Raw genomic sequence first — 19,559 nt, 5'->3', positions numbered from 1 at the left:
GTATAAAATGGCCTGAATGATTCCGTGGTTATGAATAAAACCGTAAAATTATTCTTCATAGTCTCCGCTTTAAATGTATCCAATCGAACCGAAGCACGCCAACAAAGAGCCTGGCCCCGTGACCGAACGTTTCGTTGGCCAATAACCATTCGGATTTTTCGCGAAATTGAACCGTGTAAATTGTCCAACCGACGCATTCAACCAGCCGAAATTGGTCATCCAGGATCCCGTCGTAGCGCATAAAGGTCGCTCGTTCACGATTGAAAGGGATTATTACCCCAATCAAGAATTATTACCCCTTTGTGCCGCGCTCGTCTCTTCCACAATAGATTTTGCAACCCCACCGACTCACTGTTTTCACCAATCGAATCGCCATTTATAAGACTGTTGCTTAGAAGAAGGGGATACTTTATAATATGCTAAACATACTGAAAAGTAATTTTAATATTCTACAGCCCTTCCATTTACTATACTAAAAAATATTGAAGGAAATTTCTCTGATCAAATACAAACGCGTTCAATTATTATTGGATAGTGAAACATCTCCTATCTTCAGAAAATATCACATAATACAGTTTCCTCGGTATGGTGATATTAGCCGGATGGAACCGCGGGCTGTCACCTCGACGCCATCGAATCAATAGAACCGTCCAATCGGCAGTTAACGATTCGGACAACCGCAGGTGTGGATCGTTGCCTCGCCATCAGCTAGCGAAATCATTCGGCAAACGATCGGTTCGTGTCCACAATTTCGCGATAATGCTGGTACAAGCTGGGAAACACTCGGGATCACTCGCGCTTTGGAATCGTCATCGAATAACCGAGCGGTGGACCGGACCTCCCGAAATTTCAATTATTAGATAATACGAGTCGGTAACAAGATAAACGGTCAGCGCATCATTTGAATTTAATTTTGCAACGCGAGCTGATTTAATCTCCCTTGCCCTCTGGCAGCGTTGATTCAGCCACGCGATTGGCTCGTCTGAAATTAAGCCGTTCGTTCGGATTGCCATACTCATTGATAAAACGCGCACTGCTGATCATTTTAATTACCCTATCGGCTATTGCGAGCCCTTTTATTCACCAATTGCAACGTTTTACCTCGTGCTGTAATTTGTAATAAATTAACGTAAGGTTCAATGGCAGAAAGTGGATTAATGCAAACGATACTCGACTTATCATTTTTGATTGAAACGCTGAATTCGTTCGAATTTATCTCTGGCGAAATTGATATTTCATCCCCGTGAGATTAACATTTTTTATTTCATATTATTTCCAATATCCATTTTTATACGTGTTAGTAATTGCATATTGATTGGACTGTTCATTTGCCAAATTGATTAACTCTGCAAAATAGAAAGGAGATAAATTGATAAAGTATAGAATACTTTGGCGTCATTAGGTGTCATTCTGACAAATTTTTCATTCTCCTCACGCAGATCGAGAAATTCATGAAAAATGTCCATTCAAAAAGATGAAGAACGAGCGATTTTCACGCGAAAGAAGATTATCATACGATCCTACCCCTAGTAACATTTGCTTCGTCGAGGCGTATCCTCTTCATTTTTTATTCACATTACCCGAGCGCGGAGTCGATTCTAGAAGGGTCGAAATTAGTTTCACGACCTCGGTTTGGGACTTTGCGAAGTGAGTTCTCGAACAGAGCGTCTCCATCCTGAAATTTATAGACCTTAATTTTTTACTCGTTCCTCGGTGGCGGAGATCGGTCAATAAAAAGTCCATAAAGGAGAAAACCATGTCTATCTTTGGTTACAATTTTAACGAGAAAAGTATATTCTTTTCTTCTGATATACTTCCTCCGGTCAACGCATTATTTTCCGACAAAAGTTACATTTATTTTGGATAAACTGATGATTATCAGACATCATTTTTTCATCTGCTTTTATCGTTTATCAAGGAGCCTGTCGCGCGCAGATGGTGTACCGTAGTCGATCCACGAAAAGGATACAAATAGTAGAAAAACAGATGGAAAAATGATGTTTGCCTGAGAATTTCTGTCAGAAAATTCCAACTGCCTTTCCACGTTTCCTCGTGCATTTTGATTCTCCTCGCGAACGATTCTCATGCCGGTTGCACCCGTTCCCGTTGTCTTCTGCTTTTCTTTTCGTATATGCACGCCAAGATTTGCCCGTTTCTCTCGTTATTCCGACGTACCGCTATCGTGGCATACGAAATCCTATTGTAATTTTTCAACGTTCCAATTCAAGTGTATCCTGAAGATCCTTGTTCACCTTTCCCCTGCTGGATTTTCAACCAGTCTTATAACTAACATTTGCTTGCCTGCATTTTATCTTATTTATACCATGAATATTATATAATGTTCCTACACGTTCCTACGCAAGTTATGCAGCCAGTGATTAAAATAATAACGGGGAGAAATGCAGAGAACGTTAAAATTTTGACGGGGTGAGAAATGCTCGGCGAACTTAATTGCATCAATAAAAAAAGGAGAGGTCACGGCTCTGGCAGTAAAATAAAAAAAAAAAAAAAAAAACAGTTCATGCATCAACTGGAACGACGAAAATGTTTTTTAAAGCATACGCATCGTTGGTGGGAAAAATTTTTCTGTACCAGGTAGATTCGAATACTCGTATATCTCACAGTGAAAACGTATATTTTAGTAAATGTGTACACTAATCGGTGTATGCATTTATGTACGCTTTTAGCAGAAGTGCGAACCGAATATAAGAACGTGCATTATTTCTAGTAAATGGATTCATTTATTATATTACAATAAGTATATACATTGACTAGGAAATGTACATATACATTTACTGAATCAATGCTTTTTACTGCAATATATACACCTGGAGAGTTACGTCGAAAGAGAATGATGATCTTTTTTCTGTAACAACAGCGAGCATCTGAATAAATAGTTCTACATAGATAATCTTCAGCCTCTCTGGCACAACACACTTTACAACAGGGCTACGGTGCTTTTTGTCGACCGCTGTTATACAAGTCGACTCTGATGCTTCTTGCTCGGATCCTCGTTAAAATTTAAACGCTTCCAGCGAAATAAACGTTCTTCAGTGCTTATAACTAGCAACTCAAAAAATTTCACTTACGTACCGGAAGAGGTGCAGACGTTGTTGAACTTGTAATACATAAAACTTGAATTTATGAAAGGTTCCTTCCATCGGTAATAGAAATATTTTATCATGGACCAATTATACACTCGATACGAGTTCTCATTTTTATACACTGCTTTTTTAACCTCGTTTTTGCCACGAGCTTTAATTACCCTGCAGAGTAGAAAAATATTCAATCGACTAGAGAAAACAGTGCACGAATTGATCGATGCTCTTTCCCTCGAGCACTGTTTCCTATAGCACCACTTCCATTATGCATGGAAATTCTGATAATTACTCGTGGAAATGGGAAAACAGAAGATAGGAATTGGATGGAATTTTTTTAATTTCTGCTCCAACTAAGGCGGAATACTAAGCAGAATCTTTAACGAAGTCGATCGTGTTAATATTCCAGAATTGGAAACGATTTCTGGTCCATCGCGTAGGTGGCTATTAGTAAAATTGCTCGTCGAACACCCTCCGCTCCAATTAGATTACTTCCCCTTTACAGTGTAGTCTGTCACATTGTACTATTCGATACAAGATTTACTAAATTTGCATTCAATAGGATCTTCGCCATTTCGAAATTTTAAAATTCTGAAATTCTGAGATTCCAAAATTCAAAGATTTTAAAATTCTAAAATTCTAAACTTCTAAGATTCTAATACTTTGTGGACTTGGCCCCTCACAGAAAAGGATTTTAATTACGCCAATGGATCTGATTCAGGTTTCCGAAACCAAATTCGAATTACCAGAGCATGTTCAACAAGCATATCAGTAATCGTATTAGCTGAAATTGACACCCTGACTGTACCACCCCCACTGATTCGATTCGAAGATCTTTTAGTACCGAATAAAATTCAGATGTTGAAGAAAGGGTCTTCAAGGATTTCTTTACCCATTGTAACTCTAAAAGAAATCTTATTCTTATTATATTGAGAGATGGTGCTCGAAAGTTTTGACCAAGGGATCTAATCAGAGGGCGACAGAAGGGTTTCGGTGACAGAAAAGCCAAGAGCATCGCGTAATTAGGGTCATTAGTGGTTGAAGTAGTTTCATGGGTGCTTCACAGTAGTACCATCCACGATCCCACCACTCCTATTTCCATCTGGAAGGACAGAGAACTGTGTCGAGAGGAATCTAATTATCGGTTACAGGTTCAAACCGCATTCTCCTAACCGGATGTTGGAAGGGTTCTTCCATTTGATCGAAATTAAGATCTGAAGGAGTTAGTTCGTTCGATTCCGACTCGAACATGTAACTGGATTTATTATTCTAATTTTATGCGAATTTTTTTAGTTCAGTGTTTCTCAGAGGGTGGTATTTAGTTGATAGTCAAATATTTAGTATTGCTTATCGTGTATTCAGAAAAGATTACGATCGTCCGAAGAGGAAAGGGGTTTCTCTTATGCGAAACACGAGTTTCGCAATTTCAGGATCTCATAAAGTGGCACAAGTTTCTGTAGCATCCTAGAAGGGGTGAAAGGTCAGGGGTGAAAGAGCCAGAGAGGATTTTAAGATCAGACTATGGACTCCTGACAAATAGATCTACAACCCCACAAATGCTATTCTTATCTCACTGCGTCCACTGAATTTTTTCTCGAGCCAAACGCACCCTCGCTATCTTTATCTAACATATCAATACTTATTTTCATTTTTTAGAAATTTTAAAATTACTCTAGCTATAAACGAAACCCTTATTTCATTCGATTCATAAAACTCGCTCCCTTATCTGGAAAACTACCACCAACAGGGGTGTATTTCAAGGGAACGGGGTTGCCTATGAAAAAACTTTGGAACACTCGGGAAACAAATTTCCTTCCTTTACCCTGCGAAACTTCCCATTATTATCCCACCCCTTTGATTGGCTAAACGCCGGCCCGTTTTTAAATTTCTCCTCGTTATCGACTTTCGCGTTTCACCGCGGCATCGGGGAAAGAAAATGTAATCCGACTAGAAGCTAGCAACGCGATATCCACGACGAACAAGAAACGAAAGGGGCTTAGAAAATCTGTGGAATCGTTGACGAGACGGTTTGGATTTTGTTTGTCGAACACAATGGGTGTTCTCAGAAGTTTGACGTAATTAGAATTCCATTACGGACCATCCTTCGGTCCAGACAATGCTGTGGTAAAAGCTACGATTACGTTAATTCCTGTTTAATGCAAATTTTCACACAATGCCTCTTCGTTTTCTTGTTCAACTGTTTTATGTATCTTATTAAATAAAATAGGCTTTCGTAGAGAAATAGGAATTCTCAGAATTTTTAATTAATAGATATTATAAAATTTAGTATAGAACTGAAAAATATCAGTTGAAATTTTCCCATGTAAAATTTCTTGTTTATTTATGCCGACTGATACGCTTATTACAATTAATGTTCAATTACGATTAGATTAGCCTCGCGTCGTTGGCGGACAATTACCTCGCGACATGATAATAACCACAGGGTGTAGCTATTAATCAGCAAATGCGTGCACGCACTACAATGCCTTTCGTTTGGGGAATCGACGGTAAACGCGGTGGAGTTCGATCATGGAATTCGGGTCACGCAATGCCTGACGATTACTGCTAATAGGGTGATTCATTAGCAAATACTTCTACCCCTTCCGAATGTTGTTTCTCGTATGAAAATGTTGAAAAGCAGATCGTTGGCATTCGGGTCACCGATCATTTGTACAAATAGAGATAAACCCCTGATGGGACATTAAACTTTTGCTCTAATATCATTTCATGACATAAAAGTATCACAAAGTGCCACTTATCCCACATCAATTCAAAGCTTAACGTTTGACGACAATAGCTACATAAATGTGTCATTAATATTTTTAGTGAGAAACGACTGATTGTCATTTATATTAAAGAATGACTGATTTCGAAAGTTGAAAATTTTAACAGGGTTTCATGAACACAAAATTATTATAAAGTGGCACTTATGTTATATCAATTTAAAGCTCAGAGTCTAATTAAAATGACCATATAGAGCTTTCGTGTCGACTAATTACGATCAATAGCGATCTAATCGATAGAAGTAGCTTTTGGACGCAGCATCGGTTGACGTACGTTAATGCTGAGCCCGTTAGCACGGAATCAGGCAATTACACGGGAACTCGATTATCGAACTTTCAGAGCCGTCGATTGTAGTTAATTGTGCGTTTCATTAGCGAGCACTTTTGACCCGCACGCGTGCCGGCTATAAAAAAGAATGGCTTTTAAGCCAGCTGCCGCTAACTCGATACTTTCAGCCCTGTTGGTTCTTCCACAGAAAGTTCAGCCGAGGAAATCGTTAATTTCAGTCCGGCTTCCTGAACGAACCTTCCAAGAGGATCAAATTACACCGAAAATTTATCGACTCGTTAAAATGAAAGAAAAGAAATTCATTTCTGCCAACCGTTCAACATACCCTATAGAACTATAAAACAAATTTATGTAAATAATTATTAATATAAACGAGTACAAATTATCAAATTATAAACGATCTCGTGTTCTATGTATCTCGTCAAAATTTACTCGCGTGCAATTAGACCAGTTTCTCGTTCGCCTCGTCAGAGAAACGCAAAGGGACGAAAAAAATGGCTGCAAAAAAATAGCGAGCAAGCATCTCGTATAAAAAGTAGTGGTTATCAGTTCTACGTTAGCCGCAACAAATTCAGCCAGTCCATGGAAATTTTTCAAGCAGCTTCATACGAGTACACTTGCAATCAAATCAGGCTTCACTGGGGAAAAATCTAGAAAATTCTCAAAATCTTAATTTTGATGATATTAATATTAAGAGTAATTTAGATTTTTTAAATCTCATAATTTTTAATGATTAAATATGAAATTTTCTATGAATAATAAGTGAGCTTGATAAACTTTAAGAGTGGGAGATACCCCACCACTTTTAACGACTTGGTCGAGATTTGCCAATAGCAGTGCACGCGTGCAAATACGGGCGTCGACGGGCGCCCTGGCTGTGCGTCCCTGGAAGAGGAAGGACAAGAATCCGAGGCACCATTTTTCCTAGGAAAGTCTGATTCGATCGCGAGTGTACAAACACGGCCGAACTAGCTGGATGCAACTGAATGCACGCGAGTGCACAGGAAACGTGTAACGATGCACCCAGAGGAGCATAATCGCGCCCAACCGTGTGCGGATTGTTAACACAACCCACGCAATGGTACACAATGTGACACGCATGAATCATGCGGAGAGAAGTAGCACGAAGCGACGTTAATGCTGTTTTTGTTACGATACAAAATGACATCTCTTGTAGAGTATGGGAAAACAGAATCGGTTGCTTGTTGCTATGCAATTACAGAAATGTTTCAGAGCAAATTAAGCTAACCAATTGTGGACACTTTTTTATTTGTTTCATTATTCGTTTATATTTTGCAGAGTTAAAAGCAACGGTATTTAGGAAATTTGTAGATACTGTTATTGTTTGAAATCGTTTGTTCTGTCTCCTTTTTTTTTTTATTTCTAGATTGGATTGTTACATTCTGTTGTACTGGAAATTTGATTTGTTTCCTGTAACTGGAGTGTATTGAAAGAATTTTTACACATTTTTTCATCCCTTTTCAGGGATTTTCTCTTTACTTTCTATATCGATTTCTTCCTGACTTAATTTTTTCAAAAGAAGATAAATGGGAAGGTGTTTGAAATATTTATACACGCACGCTGTCAATTTTATCGAATACCAATTGATTTACAAGGAAAGTAAGAAAAATTGTTCGGCTGTATAGCAGCCGGGTGCCGTGAAAGTCGTAGATTTTCGAACCCTCTCGGAAAAGTTCTTAGATACGTAAATCTTGGGTAGTAGGGCCGCGAAAGGGTCGTAAAGGGCCGTGTAATTATGCAAACAAGCGCGGCTTTAGTGGGAGCTTAATTCGTCTCGCATAGTAAATCGTGGCTTGAAAGGATAAATCACGAAGGTGGCGAAGTAGCAAGGATATTATTGTGACAGCAGTTGGATGGCAAGATAGTGGAAACGTAGGAAACGCGCACGAGCGAGCTCGAGGTCGGTTCAACCCTCTCTGGGAAAGGGTAAGCTGTAACACACACGTACATTCGTTCTACGTGAGTGTAAACGAGGCCAGGCTGGAAAAGAAAGAACGAAAAGAACCGACGGAAAGGGGTGGGAAGAAGATTTATGCGATTGAACTGGTACACGGCTACAAATCAGTTATCGTCCTGGTAATTCCCTTCCTCGCAGCTCGAGATCTCCACCACCGTCGAAAGAAAAGGGATGATTTCTTGCACTCCTCTCCAATGGAGATCTGCAAAAACTCCATTGAACTGCGAACAACGGTTATCACTTTGATCTATGTACTTGATTAATTAAGTGCTACACCTCGGTCAGGTATGGTTACCGAAGAATAATAGGGGTAGTTTTACTGATGGCTCAAATTTGTGTAGGGTTCATTGGAGTAATTAAGAATTTTCTTTTGAAGCTGGCCAGGTTCATAACATTTTAGAATGTTTTTTGAAACAAGAAAAATGATTGATATTCCCACCGTTTATTAGTAATATTGAGAAATATTTTCCAATCCTTCAACAAACGACTTGAACATTGAGCACCGGTGTCAATCGTCTTTCTCGAGCGTCATTTAATTAATAATTCTAGAGGAAACGGGGTGAGCAGCGGTGCTTGAAACAAAGCTGCATGCAAAACAGTCGCGTGACGTAGCACATAACGACGTTCGTTATATTCGACATCGGTGCACACCTCGAAATTAATTACTCGTCAACGTGCCAATAATAACAAGTATTCTACATGCGGCGTAGATTCATTAAACAGCGATGGGACGAACTATTCTAATAATATAAAGAAATGAATCGTATAACTACTACAGTACCAAATTTCTTGTTATCATTGCAAGAGCATACTCGAGGAAATTTCGGTTTAGAGCGAAAGCTTGCATTGCGGTGGGTGTCTGTTCGATGTGGCGGCTTAATGCTTGTACTTGGCTGAAAGTTTGTTCTAGAAGTTAACGTTCGCGCATGTATAACGTGCATACACTTGGAGGAACTCGAAGACCGATTCGAGACCTCTTTATTTATGTTTCGAATTTCTTCGTGGCTTGCCGCCTTCGCAAATTTATATTCAAGCATCAGCTTCTTTCAAGAGTTTTCAGCTTCTTTTGTCTTATTTAATTCGAAAGATTTTCATTAGAGCATTGGCGCAATTCGTACGGGTCAGAGCAAGAAACTAGAATGTTTTATGTCTATGATTAGCGGAATGTTCAACTCTTAAATTGATTTATCACGGACTATTAAGCGTTCGAATTTCAACCGTACGAAATTGTTACTGGGCAGCTTGATTGCTTTCTCTGTCATTTGCACGGATTACCATTGCAAAGAGGATGATATTGTATGGGTACACGTGTGTTTACATCTCATTTAGCTCGCTATCGAACCGCAGAATGAAATGACGTCGATATGGTAACGAAACCAATGTGCTGAGGTATTATCTATTCATCCATGGGGGTCACCCATTATCGACATTCCAAATTTATATAGAATAATTGGTAATAATAAAAGAAAAAGAAGATGGTAAATGACAAATTAAATTAAAAAACTACCTCTATGTTTGGTAATTGAATTCAATGTGTTGAATTCATTTAGTACATTTAGCTGATCGTTCAATAAATAACATTAGCAGCTCAGAAACAGTGTCACTTCATTCAAGATAGATTAATAGCTAAATATAGAAAAGGAGAACAAACGGAACGTGGAACGAGTTAAAACTGAATACGTTAATACGTAGCCTGATTCTATATATGGAACACGGTGTCCGCGATTCCGATTTAACCTACGACCGTGACAGTTTGTAGCATCGAACGGACGATGGGTAAATGGGGAAGGTGATGGTACAGACACAGGTACTATCTGGTCGGAACAAAATTTTCTCCGGTGTATCGAACGATTTCGAACGGTCGGCACGGCCACAACTATCGGAAAATTAATAACATGCGGAAAAATAGAGCAACATCGACAGTACATGAGTTATTTCTGGGGCGTTGATGAGAAGCTTTTATTTTATCCTGGGCTGTTTCCATTTGCTGGGAAACAATGGAGGCAGTCGGCTGCGTATATCGCTGCCGCTTTGTATACGTATATGTATATTGGTTTCACGTGGAAAGCAAATTTGTCAGCGGTGAAACAGGAATTACATTTTATTCGAACCGAGTACTTACCGAAACGTGACGATAAATTGAAAGAAAAGGAAAGACAATACATGAAATTCATAAAATACTTTCAAGAGATCAAAATGTAGATGCTACAAGCAAACTGTGAAATGAAGGCAAGGTATACATTACCTAGGCAATGAATTAGATTTAATTAGGTTTATTAACTTTGCTATTTTACACTTTGCCTATAACATAGAAACTATAATCTAAAAGTGATTCAACATCGCCACCCTATAGTGCATCCAGTTGCAGTCACGTTCCATCACGCACGCACATCTCAATGCACTTCTTCGAACCGGTAATTGTTTCATCAAAGAAACTTTCCCTATTAAACCGTATCTTGAAGCAACGTTCCAGGAGTTCCGAGCAGGAACCAGCTCGCAGATTGCACGATCTCTCGCAGACGGAAGTCGTTTAATTTATCGTCGTGCACAGACACGAGAGGCAACAATACCTTGGACCGATATAACACCGACAACAAGCAACGGATAGGACGGAAACAACGTGATGCAACGTCGTGTTATCTTGAATACCCTGTGTATTCTGAATCGGACCGCCAATAGAGGCGAATGGAAATGGTGGAAAGGTGGGCTGTAGTAACGTTGGAATACGCGAAGACGTAAGATGGTGACGAAGGGCCTGGGTAAATTTATACTGTGCAGATATCAGCTGAGCGTATGGTCGAAGCAGAAAGCTCTATTGTTTCAGGACGTATTCCTCGGTGGCCTTTGCAAATCCAGTCGATCTGTTATACTTTGTCGTCCCATTGGGTAGGGAAGGTAAACGAATGGGACACGTGGGTCGATTCTGATAACAGGAAAAAGTTCATTTCGATTTTTAAGAGAAATACTTGAATTGAAACATAGATTTCCTAATTGTTAGAGAAATTTTCTATTGAACGACACGTTTCACGCTCTCCCAGAAGTGTCACTGTCGACAAAATAGAAATTGTTTAACCAGATTACGGAGATCGGTGCAAATGGCGGAGACAATGCATCCAGGAGCTACCAAGTTGTTTGACAACGCTGGTTTCGCCGCATTTATTCCCAAACCACGTCGAACTGCCAGAGACATTCTCCTTAGGAATACTCAAACGAGAGGTTCATTGTGCTCGCCATAATGGTTGCACCACTCCTGTTCCATTATAGTGCATCCCTTCTTCATGCTACAGCTGGTACGTTTATCAGCCTCGACAAACGCTTGTACTCGAATCAGTTACAGTGAAGTTATCTTCCTCAGGGTATTCTTAATCTCTTCTCAAAATTTTTTTCTCATAAGCACCCATATTAATCATATTTTATTAATTTTGACGAGAAAGTACATTTTTCGATTTTCAATTTTTGCTTCCTTTAATTTAAAAAAAAATATACTAAGCTTTAAAAAAAATAAGGAATAAGGGGATTGACTCGTGGCGTAATTTTTTCCTAGCAGGATGAGGAACAAGTTTCACGCCTCTATCCGGATGTTTTCTCTCAGCTTGCCCTACAACCAACTGAGCATAAGCTGCTTAGAACTTCGTAACCCCTGGATGTGACCGTTCCCGTTGCATACAGGCGGCCTCCCTTGCTCTACATTTACACGACAATGTCTGGCTGCGAATTTCAAGCAATAGCGCCATTGCTGCCCAACGTAACTCTGATGTATCGGAGGATTAGGCCAGCAACCGCGTTATTCCAGTCAGATTTTCCTTCGACCCCAAGTTCGGTGAACCTACCCTGCTCGACAAGCAGAATTTCCTTGTTTAAAACATCGTCGTAGCTCTTATTTATTGTTTCCGAGGGTGGCGTAGGTATTGAGTTAAGGGATTGAAGCCTACCCTTCTTATCATTTATAATTCCAAGAGAAAATCGCGAGGTGTGAACGCGCTCGAGAGGACTTGAATGTCAAAAGAAGTCTCGAGTTTTCGTATGAAAATTTCGCTGGAAGAAAACACGCCATCGTCTCCATTATCACGAGACCTGCTATTCACGCACGCCTACATCTGCCACGCGAACTGAATACACCTTTTTTATGGGGCAAACGAACAATAAACGCGAACCTTTGAACGTGTGTCGAGCAGGCGTCGTTCCATTGAGCGAGAGAATAGCCCTGTATCCCTTTTTAAATGCACCCTCCATCTCGTCTAATTAGAATTCATCGGTAAATCGATGTTTCGTTCGCCACGACTAGGTGACCCGGTTTCGGAAGCAAGCCAGCTTCGACGTCGACGATACGCCTCGCGCGTAAATTTTCCAGATATTTCCCACTCCGCGGGCCCATGAGACCATCTCGTAAACGTTGGAAATTTTCTGGAACGTGAGAGGGAGAGGGAGGGCATGCTGGTAACGCACGCTCAACTTTCTTGTCTGAACCAATTATCTGCGCACTTAAGCGCACCGCGAGCTTTTCAGTGCGAGCGTAAACTCGCTCGCGGTTTAACCTTCCAACGAGATTTTCAGACTACCTATTCGAACCTGGGGATATTGGATCTATTGTTTAACCATCGAGGAAGTAATAGACTGAAAGTAATCCGTTTTTTGTTCAAGTGGATTCAGCTTGACAATTTTCGTTCAAAGTATATTGTTAACCCTTCGTTGCATTATGTTGAAAATAGATTAATGCACAATTTTGGTGTTCTCAAAATTAAAAGGTCTGATTATGTTTGCCCATTTTCACTGAGACGACGACGTCTGACAAGATATGGTCTATACTACTTTATCACTGAACAGGATATTTTCTCATAGCCCGTAAACAATTTGCTACATATTCTTTATTCTCTTAACTTCCTCAATATATCCAAGATAAGGCATCGCAGCTGCCATCAATTCCTGAAGCGACGAATAAAAAGAACATGAGATCCCCGATAAGATTTCAAGCAGCCTCTGTACCCGAAGGTTATCCTCCCCTCAGGATGCATCAACCCCATTACACCCAGCCATTCGTAGCCCTCGATGGAAGCCCCTTCAGTCAGCCTCGAAAAGCGCGTCACTTCAGGGAAAACGAAACCACTCCGAGCCCTCTAGGACGTCCATGAAGAGTCCTGACAAGGGAACTCGAGAGGCGAAAAAGAAACGGAAAAGCGGCCTGTAAATGACAAGATGTGGGCGCAAGGTGTGAACCTTCAACGTATCAGTGTCACTGTTTTATTTTCATGCTGCCGGAAGAAAAAACATTCTCCCTCCAAAATGATTAACGATCGAAACCGAAGACAAACGAGGGTGGAGTTTCCGTATTAGCTTCTCGTTGTTGATTAAGTCAGAGGAGAAAAAAAAAACAGAGAGAGAGGAATAAAGAAAACAAGTCGGGTGAATGCGATTGCGGAGGCGTCGCGACGTCGCCGCGGTTATTGCCTCGGCCTGGAAAACTTCCTCGAGTTCATCCGCCGGTTTTTCCACTGAGGAAAGTCTCCGGGCTTTATCGCGGTCGCTTCTTTGATTTATCCGTGGTAAATCGTTGCCAGATCGTGTCTTAGGGTATTACAGTGGTCCTGGTGTTTATTCGAATAAATAATAATCTCAATTTTTCTGCCTTGCGACAGTATATTTATTTAATTATTGAGACACGATCGCTCGAAATGAACGCGTGACAGTTAATGTGCATCCATTTCACGTTATTGTGGACGAACGTTGTTCGAGTCATAATGTTGTTTAATTGCATCGAGTGTGGACGAAGGAACGAGTGTCGTTGAGAACTAGTTTCAACGCTATCGTAAATAATACAACACCGTTTCGTCTGTCGACGAGAATGGTAATTGGGTCGTGTGCGACGTGTTCGATGCTGTGCTAACCTATCGATCTGTACAAGCTCAAGACTGTTTTAAAGTGAGGCTACGAATAATAGATTGCTTTATTAACGCTTTTACAATTGCATGTTTTGTGAAATTTATTACTTTCACAGTTTCACGCTTTCTGTATATTTGAAGAAAATGATATTTCAGAGCTTCATTTAGTTATACTCGTAATAATTCTACATCAGAACGAAGCAATCTGTTCTTCGAATTACGGCCAACATCTTGCTCGAAGTTTACAACATCCCTTCGTTATAAAGGTGCTACTAAGAAGCAGGAACTGAGCATGACGTCCGTGACGTAAAGGACTTGTTATATAAGGTTCATAATTTCTAAATCCAACCGGCTGCCTCGTGTACCTACACAAATAAATCTTGCAACATTAAAACGTTCACCACCACAGTGAAAATGTAGATACATAGTCAGACAGGATTTTACTTCCTGTTTGAATAAGCCGAATTAATTTCACACGAGTTCAAGTTAATGCTGAACACGACCGTTTGATTGGCGTTAATTGAATCGTAGCGAAACATCCAAGCTCATTATCAATGATCAACGATCAATTACAGAGAATTAACAGATCGTTTAATTATGTTCCACGTAATTAGTCATTTATCAGATGATCGAATTCCAAAAGTTTAACTACTTTCGTCTCTGTTCGCGTTTCAACTCGAATTCGTACGTAATCGCGAAGCTCCGGTTAATTGCTGGAACGGCTGTTTAATTGCTATTTTGCTTGGGAAACAGGAAGGTCGATGGTGTCCTTGATGAATTATCCAGTAAGATATATACCGGTTACAGTGATAGCCGACGCTTCCTTTGTAGAATTACCTTCTGTGAAATTGTTCAAGAAAATGTACAGCATCGTTATCCTTTCTTACATTAAATTTTTCCTTTTAAATTCTCTTTAATTAAAATATGAAAATTCGACCCAATGTTTTCAAATTAACACCTCTAGTATTATCATAATAGTGTAAAATAGCAAATTGGAATTTTGAATTAAAACATTAATTAGCAATTAATTAATGACATAAGTTCATTTAAACTTATCATACTACACTGGTACCTATTTCCAAATAATAAGAAATTTAATCAAAAGGTCTCACTCAAAGTAAAAGAAAGGATAACGAAGCGGATATGGTTGAGGGTAGATAGAGAAAAATGTGAAGAACGTAACGCGGGGAAAAGGTTATGAGATCGTTCCACCGTACTGTCTGCTTGATATTCTTGACTGTATCCTGGCTTATGAACTCGTCCTTTTTCACGTGGAATGTCTCACAGGTGTGTACGGAACTGCAGCATTCAGATATAAGAGCAATCCTCGCAAAAGTTGGAAAAAGACACGCGGAGAATGAAAAGCGAACAGGGCGAGCGGATATTTGTAAATGTATTTATACAGGTGAACGAAAACAGGGAGAAGAATATGGGATAGAGAAGTTGCATTAACAAAGAAATTGTATTTGATGTTTAAATATTGAATTAAAGTAGGCGCTAGCTGTTTAGATTTGATTATTTATTCAAATAAAATGATTACAATTGACCTGACAAGAGATAACGCGTACGAATTAGATGAAGCTCGAACTCGGATATTGTGTGCTCGTCGTAACTAGGGAGCGATAAGGGAGATAGTGTCACTCGTCTAGCTAATTACTAGTTACCAACTATACGACTCTTGGGATCGAACTCATGAATGAAGCGTATGTGTACATTAGAGGGATGAACCATATATTCAGAGACCGATCTCTGTATAATACAGGAATCACTGAAACTATCATTTCAATTTATTTGTCCTGAAGAAAAACGTTTCAAACTTCTTTTTTATCAAAAGTTTTCTCTATTAGATCATAAAACTTTCAAATTCATTTGAAAGTAACTTTTATGCAGTCTATTAAGTGTCATTTTGTATTACTTTTATGTCATACCTTTTATATCCTAGTAATCCTTGATATGTCTGACTATATACGTTCTTTTCTACTGTGGCAGCCGACGCGTTAATCAAGTTAGATTATTCGTCATTTATAGTCATTCTAGTGTGTATTTTCCGCGATAGGGACAGTATGCGTATCGTTTGATGCTGACACAAATTACAGATAACCCCGAAAACCGCACACCAATAATTCCAATACGAGTGCCACACGAAAATATCGTCCGCGTGATAGGTATCGGAAATAACAGCGACCTCGTTTGCTTTTACGCCCAGAGAACATTTCTAGATGACAGATTCTACCCTCGTTTTTCTTTCATTGCTACAAATTTCGTACACTTATCAAAGCCCCTATTTTAATTACACGAGTAATGATTTGTTTAAAAACCAAGCCTACTTCAATCGAGACTAACAGTGTTTCCTTAACGCGTTCATAGCAAATATTATTACATCACGTACCCTGAACGTTATTGAATTAAATTAAATTATCCATAATGAAGCATGCTTCAAAAGCATTTCGAGTTCGTGCCTCGTAGAAAATGAGGAGCAATTTGAACGTGGTACATTAACACTAGCATAATTGGTTTTAAATGTAGCTATTAAATTGAATATGAATTAGCATATATAATTATATCTCCAATATTTCAACTCCTACGAATACAAGTATTTCGAATTAGGTAAATCAAGGAATGTTTGGTAATATGGGTGATGGATTAAAAATTCTAGTGTCACCCATCGATGGGTGACGTGGCTGTCAAAGCGTTAAAAATCATCTGCAATATTTTTCATTTACCATTGCATTCCGGTATATTGCTTTGCAGAAACCGCTGCGGTTTCCACGGAGAACGCTCGAAAACGGAAACTATTTCGTTTTTCACAGTTTTCCCGGCTCGCTGGCCGCAATTTTTCCTCTCTGGTCAACGTGACATCACCCTGGCTACGATTGGTAACTCGAGGTTCAAACAGTCTGAAGGAAACCCAGTTTAGTAGCCGTGAAAGTTTCATTGAAGGGGACGATTGGCTGAAAACAGCTTTCAGACACCAATTACCAGTCCTCCCGGCGGTGACCACTCGAGCGATAAGCGAAACTCCTGTCAGGGTTTTGCTGATGTACGAGTACCACGGATCTGCTCTCGCGAATTAGCGGATGTGCAGATAGCTGTACCGTTACCTAACACCTGGACTTCCGTTTAATCGAACGATTACGAATCTGGTATCGTAATTCGAGTTCGACGAAACTCATTCGGTTGGCAAGTGTAAAGTACGATTGAGAAATCGGACAAAGGAGGTGTCTGAACGAGGTGAAAAAGTAGAGATTAAGAAGAGGGCCAAACATCCCTTATCTTGTAAGAGTGCCAAGAGAAACTGGGGGTGGGAGATGGAACGAGGAGAACATTAAGAGATAAAAGATTCGTCGTCATGGAATTTACGACCAATTTCGTTCCAGACCATTCGAATGTTCGACAGATATTTTGAACAATTCCTAACAATCGACTATCATGATTAAACAGTGATTAAACAGAAGTTTATTCGTCAGAATTGTGTTGGTTTAAATTTTTCGAAGGGAAAATAAACAGTTAAAATAAATATTTCCAGGTGAATCTGGATTTTAGTAAAACGTTGAACGTTCGTTTCATTAATACACTCGTATCGAACAAATTAAACTCGATTTAACAGGCGTGAGATAAAAGTTACGGGACAGTAGATTTTATTATTCCACTTTGTAATTGACGTTTTGCACAAGCACCACGTGTTTGCCCCTCTTATTTGCTGCTGCGTGGACCTGTCACATGTGTTCACACATGCCTGGAATAGCATTATGCATCTGTTCCCTGTGTACCATACATTAATGCAACGACTGGTTGATCAATTGTTGAAAAATACGAGATATTTCGTAGAGTATTTCGAAACCTCTAGTGTTCATAGATCTTCCTGAAAGTTTTTCAAAGTCTTTTACACGATTCAACTAAACATACGGATGTCAGCTCCAACAGGATTAGAACTTTTAATGCAAAAGTTGATAAACAGTCGGACACGTGTTTGCAGTGTCAGATGAATTTTGCTAAATAAATAGAGTCGAACTAGAGTTATGCACCATGCACGAAGACCTGATTGTTTGTTTCCACTTGACATGTGTGTTTCAGTGGTGGGACGGAAGTGCACGTGCATGCAGGTCAGACGTCCGTTGCATTTGTTGCATATGCGATCCACGGTGTCGTCAGATTGCAGGAGCTTCACACGTGCAACATTCGATGCATTCTAATATTCTTACGTGAATAAACCAGGAAAATCATTTCAGAGTATTTGCAATAACGAATTTACAATTGTTTTACACTTTGCATCGATGCTATTTGTGCTGCAAATACAGTTGCCTTTATTGATAAAGTTTAATCCCTAGTTTCTCGTTTCGGTGAAGTTTCATTGTAAGTTTAGTAGCTCGGTTTACGTTTCCATGAACAGAATAGTGGCCTACAGAGATTATTGTAATCACAGCATACAATGGAAGCACGTAACTGCGATCAATATCAATACTACATCTTTAGAAAATACACATTCCATTCTAACGGTGTATTATTTTGTCGTTTCAGGTTTGAAGAAAATTAGTCGTCAGAACGATGTGAGAGGAATATATGGGTGAACACCAAACGGGCAAAGAAGATTCGACGAAATCACGAACACGTGGCGGGACGTGAAGCGGGGTGAGTGGCACAGAATTTGTTTATGAAAACATTTTTTGTGCTGAATTTGACGATGAAACTTCTGGGAATAAATAATGGACAAGATCCATCAACAGTATTAAACGATTTGCAAGAGGTAAACGAATTATGTTTCGTATCACGAAAGAACAAGATTGACAACGAGAAAGAAAGTATTTTTCCCCATCTCGGCTGTGATCCAATTTCCTCGGATTGCAGGAGAAACGGAGGCAAGTTTCGCGACAATGCACCCGGTTGAAATGCAATTCGAACTTCTTCTTCGACGCGAGCCTGAAAGGCGCAATTTTATCAAGAATTGTGGCCGACGAATTTGCTTTCAAAGTATCCGCAAACTCGTCGACGGAAAAGGGCGACGGAGCGAGCGTTTTCTAGAGGAAGATTAGAAAGACCGCAGCGTGTAAGAAGCGATCCGGTCGATCTAGCTAGCACAATAGGATCGAGAAAAGGAGAAGAAGCCGAAAGAGGAGTCAAAGAGCGTTGGGAAATAGAACGAGACAAGGCAGTGGTTCGATGGTCGTGGATTTCTCGATGCTTCCTTACCATCGTCAAAGGATGAAAATTGAACCGCAAGAAGTTGAAGAGGTTGGAAGGAAAAACGTATCTACCTTTACCAAACCCTACTCTTAGATTTTCCATCACAGCGAGGGAAACAGGAATATCCAAACTCGAAATAATATCTTTTTTTCTAAGTTTTGAAAATATTCTTCTATTTCATTTTGAATTCATGTAAGTTGAGAAATTGTGTTCAAACTTTGCTCTTCCACGAACAGACGTCAGTGGCATCTAGACGAAATATACGACGACAGCGAACGCCTGAGAAATTCTTTATGTATACTTAAACAGCCACTAGGGATGATTGAAGGGATAAAAGGAGAATTTTTTCTTCCT

At 39.6% G+C, this 19,559-nt stretch overlaps 1 protein-coding gene across 3 annotated transcripts in view; it reads left to right on the top strand.

The window, feature by feature from the left end:
• LOC117603247 (uncharacterized) overlaps positions 1-19,559 on the top strand; it is an 86,320-nt gene that overhangs the window by 46,412 nt on the left and 20,349 nt on the right. For 2 of the 3 annotated variants that reach the window (XM_034322207.2, XM_034322213.2), the window contains exon 3: positions 18,543-18,653. The exons of the other annotated variant lie outside the window; for it this stretch is intronic. The gene's annotated coding sequence lies outside the window, so the exon portion shown is untranslated. The remainder of the gene's footprint in view (positions 1-18,542; positions 18,654-19,559) is intronic. 3 annotated transcript variants of the gene reach the window in all.

Source organism: Osmia lignaria, chromosome 4 (assembly GCF_051020975.1).
Source record: "Osmia lignaria lignaria isolate PbOS001 chromosome 4, iyOsmLign1, whole genome shotgun sequence".
NCBI classification, from domain to species: domain Eukaryota; kingdom Metazoa; phylum Arthropoda; class Insecta; order Hymenoptera; family Megachilidae; genus Osmia; species Osmia lignaria.
Note: the sequence above shows the minus strand (reverse complement) of the source record. Positions and strands in the feature narration are given on the sequence as shown.